Source organism: Triplophysa dalaica, chromosome 5, assembly GCF_015846415.1.
Source record: "Triplophysa dalaica isolate WHDGS20190420 chromosome 5, ASM1584641v1, whole genome shotgun sequence".
Lineage (NCBI taxonomy): Eukaryota > Metazoa > Chordata > Actinopteri > Cypriniformes > Nemacheilidae > Triplophysa > Triplophysa dalaica.
In genome coordinates, this window is record NC_079546.1 from 7856146 (window position 1) to 7864415 (window position 8270).

Here is an 8270-nt window from a genome sequence, read left to right on the forward strand (position 1 = left end):
ATATAGATCAGAGTCACTCACTCGAGACGTGAACAATGCCACACACACACTCACCAAAAAACACGTCCACAAACAAGCAAAACAAACCCAACGACCCCTACGGGCATGTGAAAAATAAGCAAGGTTTCTCAAAAAAACTAAGTAGGTCATTGATTTATTGGATGCGAAAATCCATAGCATTTTTTCCTGTTTCTGTGATCTCCAATCTTGCCATAAAGCGGTAAGACGGAACCATAAAAACAAGGAAATAATTCAACAATGTTGCTCTCATGCTCGCGCGCAAGCACACGCACTCACACACATGCGCGAGCACTCAGATGACATTACATCAGCCGCGCCTTCTCATATCCAAGTAACAATGTTCAGTTATCTATATGATAATGGGACACGTCTAAAACCAAACAATATGAAGACACACACAATCATGTGGACATAAAAGCCCAAAGCCTTGAGACTAAATCATGTGCGCCGCAATCTGCTCAATAGATGCCTCACGACTATATTTGTTTGCCTGCGCCGTTCTTGAAAACAATAAACGCCTTGACAAAGACAAGCCATTGTGCGCCGACTGAGACACTAGTTTCGTGCCTCGTGAGATCCAGTCGATATCGATATTTATACGACCACACGGGGAGAACAATAGCAGCTTCAATATTGTTAAAAACATAAAGTGATACAGATCTATATTTACCTACAGTCCTATATGCAGATGGCTGTGTAAAATCATCCTGGCATGTCGGTTTCTTGTCATCTGAGGAATTCAGATTAAACAATGGTGTTCTGGAATATGAGAGAGCAAATCCAATTTTCATGCCACAAACACCTAATTGGAGTGGATTACTTGCGCCCTATTTGGCAGAGAGACAATAAATATGATGAATTCGTTGCTTTTAAAGTCTACATGTATCTCTGTCAAAAGTCTTAGGCCCGAGGCGTTTAAAGGTGCAAGTGTGGGAGGCGGATGCACTTCACGTTTCGAAGGGAGAAACAAAGGAAGGAAGATGGCTAAGTGAAGGTAAAAATGACAAAAATTAGGAGTTAAAATACATGAGACACAGAGAAGTGGTGGAAGATAAACGGGAAGACAATTTTTTTGGCACGTAATTTGCCCAAACGCAATTGATTTAAACTGTGAATGGACTGTTTAACATTAGTTAGCCTGAAAACAACATTAGTTGATGGAATATTTCATCCAAAAAAGACCCTGTCATTATTTACACCCCCTCTGATCATTTGAACCTGTATGACTTCCTTTCCTCTGCAGCACACAAAAGAAGATATTTTGAAGAATGTTGGTAACCGAACATTAGTAGTGCCCATTGACTTGCATTAGTTTTGTGTCTATACAATAGAAGTAAACGGGAACCGCTGTTGTTTGGTAACCATCATTCTTTCTAATAATATCTACTTTTGTGTTCTGCAGAACTCATACAGGTTTGAAAGGACAAGAGGGTGACTGAATAAAAACATAATTTTCATTTTTAAGTGAACTACCCCTTTAGGTATTCGGTCCTGTAAAGCTTTGCTTATTCCCGAACGCATGTATTTCCAAGGTCTATTATTGTATTTTAATTCAGCTAGAGAGAGTTTGAATTGGTTGCTTGACAACTGGTTTACCATTGTGACATATCCCTAACAAAAACCAGAAGAAGACGAACATAGAACATGTTTTTCTCAGTGGACACAGATACAGTATAGCTCAAAATTATGCTAGACCATTGCGTTAACAGAACACATGAGTTTGAAACAGACATCAGATGTATACCTTTTATGTAGTCCAGGTTGCTTAGGATAAAAGAGTCTGCCAAATGCATAAATGTAAATCAAATGTAAATGTGAACCTCAGAAGATCCCACAAGCACTTGGGATCTAATCAGCAAGTTTCTCAGTGATTGTTCACTTTTCAAACCAAACAGGACAATGCTGTTTCTCCCTATCTTCGTTCCTCGCCTCTCCGCCCCGTCCGTGGCTTCTTTTCAGACTAGATTCAGGTCAACAGCAACAAACGGAGAGAATGTCCTTTCATCAAGCATTGTTTGGCTTGTGTCTTTCACACTGGGGAAACACAATCAGCGGGTAAGAAGAAAGACAAGGGAGATGTAGAGACACCACAAAGGGATCAGACTTTTCTCCTGGCTCGTAAAATGTATTATTAATCCAATTTTTACACGGGCCCCTAAATTCGACGGCGAAGGGGAGGGGGGAAATGCATCGAGCAAATTAATGAGGTAAACGTAATGATCTGAGATGATCAAAGGCAATCGGTGTTGAGCAAGTATAGACCACCAATTAGGAAAATAAGCCGAGGAACTGACTTAAACATGCACCACCGCAAACGATGAAAGACGGGGTCGGCAGGAAGGTACTAATTTTCCCAAATTAAATAGTTGGGTTACTCTGCGAGTTGCGAGTTGACTGAAAAGATACAATAACGTGAGCTGCCATTCGGAAAACTCACACCCTCAAAAGTGTTGCAAATCGGACAGCAAAACGGAGGTAAAATAAATAGATGATTATTTCAATTAGTTTAACAACGTCTTCCTTAAATATTGAAAAGGTTGTATTGGAGAGCACCAAGGTAGCGTCAACTCAACACACATTCAGAAACATTTGCTTGTAGCTTTCAAATGACAAATGCTTGTCATTATTATTCATTGCGATAAAAGCGTGCACTCTCATTTATCCTTGATTGATGAAAGTGTCAAGGCAACCCAGCCCTCACACACATCCACTTTTAACAGAGGACCTTTCAAGTGTTTGTGTGTGAAGAGAGTACCATTGTCACCCAACACTGCCCATCATAAAAATTTTAAGAGAAGCTAGCTTTCATCCTCCAACACATACTGCTTCACAAAGACCTTGTGGTTTACTTTTAATGACCCGTCAGATGATGATCCACAATTGTTCGGGGAAGCTCAAATAAAAAATCCCATTTACACCTGGTCTCAACACTGGTTTCAGGTGATACGATCAAAGTTCGTCAACGTTTAATTAAAGTGCAAACAGAGTCCAAAATGTAAAATGCGGGCACATTGCAACAGTAGCATCAATGCATTGTGAGGTGTGCAGATAATAATGACGGCCGCCACTAAACTCTTCTTAAAAATTAAAGACGGCAAGCTTCATGTAAACCACGAGCATCCTATGTTCACCTAAAAATAAATATTTAATTCATTCACTTTTTGCATTCAAAACCAGTATGACTCCTGTGGAACGTGAAAGAGATTTTGAGAAATATCACAGTGGTTTTGCGTCTATACAATGGGGGCTGGTGTTGGCATAGGTTACCAACGTTTTTCTAAATATCTTCTTTTATGTTCTACGATGAATGTCAACAGGTTAAATATTGAAATAATTTTAAAATTCCCTCCAAGTTTCTTTTCGTAAAGGTATTAAACTAAAACAACTATGAACATTGTGCTCCTAACATCACTTGGGGCAAATCTAAGACCAAAAGTCCTCACTTTTTTTTGTTTTTACAGGATATTCATAAAATCAGAGCCATCCATTTTGACGTCCAAAATTGTTTTCCAAGTTAACATTTACCGTAGACAAATGTGTGACAAACACTTAAACATTAATGAGATAGGATCAACCAAGATAATATTAATACGACGCATACGTAAACTACTTATTTGATGTCATGACGTTGACAATTGCATCAAGGACATCTCTTTATAAACAACAAACATATACAGTACTGATCATATTCAACACTTTTTCCCACATTGTCAATTTATGTATATTATGTGCCACAAAATAGAACAAATAACACGAAAAGGTTGAGAGAGAGAGAGAGCAGTGGAGAGTAAGTGGGAGATGACCGACCACACTGGAACTGCCAGGAATGGCGCTCAGATCCCATCTAACTAAACTCAAACGCTGGACAGGACTATAAAGAGCTCAGCAAGATTCACAAACCAATACGCACATGGCACAGATGTGCGATTGTACAACCAGAAACCCGATTGAGCTGAACTGGGCCAGGCAGCGCGTGCATAGGGGTCACGCACATCTGCGCGAATGAACCACCCGAGCGGCGACTCAAACACATGGCCGGTGCTTTGCGGCTGGACCGCCTGCACGATCCGAGCCTAGAAACTCAGTCACTGCGTTCTCGTTTTTTCTCATGATAATGACGACCTGTCCCAGATTCGGTGGTAATGTGGAGAATCACACTGGTATGTCAAAACATAATCACAATGCTCTTGGCAGCCGGCTCGCCAGGAGAAAGCAGCGGGGAGAGAAATCTCTCAATTTGCCAACAATTGAATATTTTATGGTTTCTTAAGAAACTTAGTGTCTTTCATCCGCTCTAATCCCGACCTCAAAATTGGGGTATTTTGGTTCCTGATCTATTTCTGCCGTTCCGTACGCCAGCTTCTCAACGGTTAAGTAGAGACAATGTTGAGACAAGCCTTTTAAGCCCATTAGCCTTATAATTCATATGTCTTGGCAAATGCTATTCAGTGTAGTCCAAGATCTGCTAGCACTATCTTCCTGCTGGCTTGCTGGAAAGAGGGAGAAAAAGAGAGAGAGGGGTGGCACGAGCTCTTCTTTAACCAGCGCACAATGAAGAGAGATTAACAGTGAGCAAGAGAGAAAGAAATTGAGATGGAAAAGTATGCTCTAACAGGCCGCCACATGTTGAAGAATTTGTTTACCGTTTCCTGTCCTGTGATCAACACACGGTTCAAACGGACAACAGTCTAGATGGGGTGGGCGAGAAGTGTTCTGAGCTGTTCCAGAGGAGGATCGTTGAGCTTTTTAAACCTCCAAACCAGCCTCTCTTATGCCCATATTCTGCCTAATAAAATTAAGCTGGTGATGCATCTGTCAAAACAAAACAGAGAATAAATTCCTGGGACGTTGACTACTTTAGTTCCCCCAAGGAAGCACTTTTCAGTCACATGACGCTGAGTCACTGCAGCCACAGATTTTTTGTTGTTGCTAAGTTTGACTGTGGACTGTACCTGGGCTGATGTGTTCCTCTCGTGGTGGTGTGGTATATTCACTGAGGCTGTTATAAGATGAATCCGAAGAGTCATGTGGATTTATCCATCTGAATGAAGAAAGTAAACGAGTGAGCAAAGAGAGACCATGCACAGTGATTTCTCTCTCCCTCCCTGCAATCGGAAACCAATCCCTGATTCTGTGTGGAGATAGGAAGACCGACACTGCCTAAAATAACTATTACTGCCTGATATTTTCGACAAGGGTTTTTATTTTTCAATGAGAGTTTATATTGGAAATCTGGTATCAAAAGAATGCATTCAGGATCAGATGTCTGGATGTATAGCTTTCAAGAAGAAATCCTCACAAATGATTCAATTCAAAACAAAGTGAGAAAATAAGTCTGGCTCTTACTGTTAATGGCAGAGACAAGATTTTTTTAATTATGAGAATTATGACATAATTATGATGCTGGACACACCTTATGGTATGTGGGTGGTAACCAAAACTTAACATGTTAAATTGTTTGCTAGGAAAGGAAAAGCCTCGACAGGTTTAATGTGAGCTCACGTAAAAGCATGACACTCGAGAAACTGAATTCATTTGAACAAAACTTGCATGTTGTGAGGCTATCGGATTTCTTTTTCTCTTCTTTACGAACCCTCATTTCCCTCACTTCCTTTTTTCCAATATAAAAAAATGACATAACCACAAGTTAATTGACTACTTTATCTCAACATTTATGAATCTGTGAACAATAAAATGTATCACCAAAATGTTAAAACAACAGAGTAATGTCAAAGTTACTCAAACAAATGACTTCTCTGCCTTCATAAATAGTAAAATTCTTGTGCATGTATCTCAAAAGCTGTACTTCAAAGTTAGGTTTACTATCATTTGTGTTACAGCAGTTAAATGCATCCTAATATTTAAAAACCTCGGTTTCCCCTCAATTGTAAATGCAATAAAGCTTCACACAACACGATCCACTGATGTCTAAAATTTTATTTTGTTGTTGCATTTTATCAATGCGTAAATCAATGTGCCGTTCCATCCGCAACCCATGCAGTGTGAGGAAGAAATAAAAGCATCTGATTTGTTTTGTCAGATTACAACGTCGATTGAATGATGAACTTCATAAAGTTAATTTCCAAGAATACTCGTCTCTCATTTAAATGTCAACCCTGATAATGTACTCTATTCTTCAAGAGCCTCGAAGAAAATTATGTTTGGGCAAATCATGATTAAGTGCTCATATTCCAGCTTCATCTGTTGACATTCTAAACAAAAGCATAATACATTTACACAAAGCAAACTATAATACAGTTCAAACTAGATAGATTGTCCGAATTTGGATTGGGTTCTGCTGTGGTCGAGGGCAGGACTTCTGGATGCTGTTCATTGGATCGTAACGCGCTCTAATCCCTTCTGGATTACTATGACTATGCAATGAGAAAAGATCGCAAAGCGAGGTGCGTGAGAGGGAGAGATCGCGGAGTTTAAACCCCATCCGACACTGTCATTTGCTGCCGGTTAACTGCGGTCAACAATCGCTGCGCTCCGATCCCGAAAACACGCACTCGCATCACAGCTAGGCTACATAAAGTTCAATGCCATCTCAAACCACTCACCTAAAGCTGTGCCAGGTTTCGTCCACGTGTCTCGAAGGAAAACGTCCCTCCGCGCCGGGAGAGGTGAAAGGGGGTCGGGATGTTTTATTTGGGTTGATTTGCGCTGGTCTCTCAAGGACGAGGTGAAATCCCAGTGCTGGTCAACACAACACAAAACAACAACGCCAGAGCAAATTACAAAAGGCAAAAGACTTGGGGGAGGAGAAGTCAATTTGTTTCGTGCTCAGGCTCTGAGCCAAGCAGGTTACCTTAGCGCCGCGCAAAGCAAATGTGTCAAAACTGGACCATTTAAATCCAACACGCTGGGTCTGGCTGATGCGTTATATGCAGTTCAACGCAGTTTGTACATGTGCGCGCGCTTTACCTGGCGCGTCGCGAGCTATGCAGGCGGTTTGTAGCGTCAGAACATTAGTTTCATTGCTCGTTCACTTTTTTATTCTTTATTAAAGCCTTTTAACGGATCTAACAAGCTCGAGTCCTCTAGGTGTCCAAGCAGCGCATACGCAGCGCGAGCGCTTCCGAAATGTCAAGTTATGGGTAAACCCCTGTAATCGTTCCCAAAATAATGTCACGATGTGGGCTAAATGTCTTATACCTTTTTGCACGAGCGATGTCAGCGTGATGCACAGATGTTCAGAGCGAGACCCTTTAAACTCTGGTTTCTGAGTCAGCTCGTGCAGTAGCTGGCCTCGCTCGTGCGCTGTTTTTTTCTGAATTCACCTGTCCAGTTACGCGCAGGGGTTACGACTGACTCTACATGATTTGTTGTCTATTTGTTTGCTTGAAGCAATAATTTGGGTAAACAAGAAACTGATGCAAGAATACATAGACAATTTGTCATATTTTTAATTAGGTTTTAATAACATTAAAGTCATCTAAAGAGCATTTTAAGAGTGAAAAGACATTTCTAAATGAATATAGAAAAAAAAAATATGCTATCAGTCGAATCGTTATTATCTAATCACATATACGTGGTTTTATTTAATAAGGTCTACATTTAATACAATTAGTCATTTAAGCTTTCTGTCAGATTTCTTCAATGAAGAATGGACGTAGGCTACTTTTAATAATAACATTTTATATTCATTTTGTATGCTTGTTTTTTACATCTCAGGTCTTTAAGTCAGGGAAATAAATATCTTCCAAAAGTTTAATCGTTTAACTTTTAGAGCTTATATCAACATGCTTGTTCATCGATTTTTTTTAAGACAAACTCTTCTGTTGAAGTAAGTTGTAACATTTTGTCAAAGGTTTGATGCGCGCCTCGCGTGAACGAGCACGCGCATTACACAGAATGTTTGCTGTCTCGATCAAGCGTGTTCAAAGTACACATTGAAAACATGTGTCTCTGTCCTAATACATGTAAAAAAAGGACTAGTTGTTTTGTTGATGATGTATGTATATAGCCCAATCGACTATAAAGTGACCTAAAATTGCCTTCCAAGATATTAAAGTGTATGAGCAATGAACTTGAGCCCCAGTCTGCAATGTGAAGTTAGCCTATTCTAAGAAAAGTCAAAGTTTAGAGAATAAAGTAAAAAGAGCATAAATGTGAATTTTTATGACAAAGCATGATGCTGTGTCCAAAGAAATGTGTTTAAGGGCAAATAATTCAGGATGAAATCACTGCACTAGTGAGAGCCAACACTATTAGAAATGTCAGACAAATAAACCGATAAAATGTTT

General features: G+C 39.9%; 1 protein-coding gene across 1 annotated transcript in view; it reads right to left on the reverse strand.

Annotated features, from left to right (window-relative positions):
• sox5 (SRY-box transcription factor 5) overlaps positions 1-6910 on the reverse strand; it is a 162825-nt gene extending 155915 nt beyond the window's left edge. Inside the window, exons 1-4 of the mRNA XM_056748660.1 lie at positions 6833-6910; positions 6585-6720; positions 4974-5062; positions 4665-4833 (exon numbers count right to left, since the gene is read on the reverse strand). The gene's annotated coding sequence lies outside the window, so the exon portion shown is untranslated. The remainder of the gene's footprint in view (positions 1-4664; positions 4834-4973; positions 5063-6584; positions 6721-6832) is intronic.
• Positions 6911-8270: the final 1360 nt, after the last annotated feature.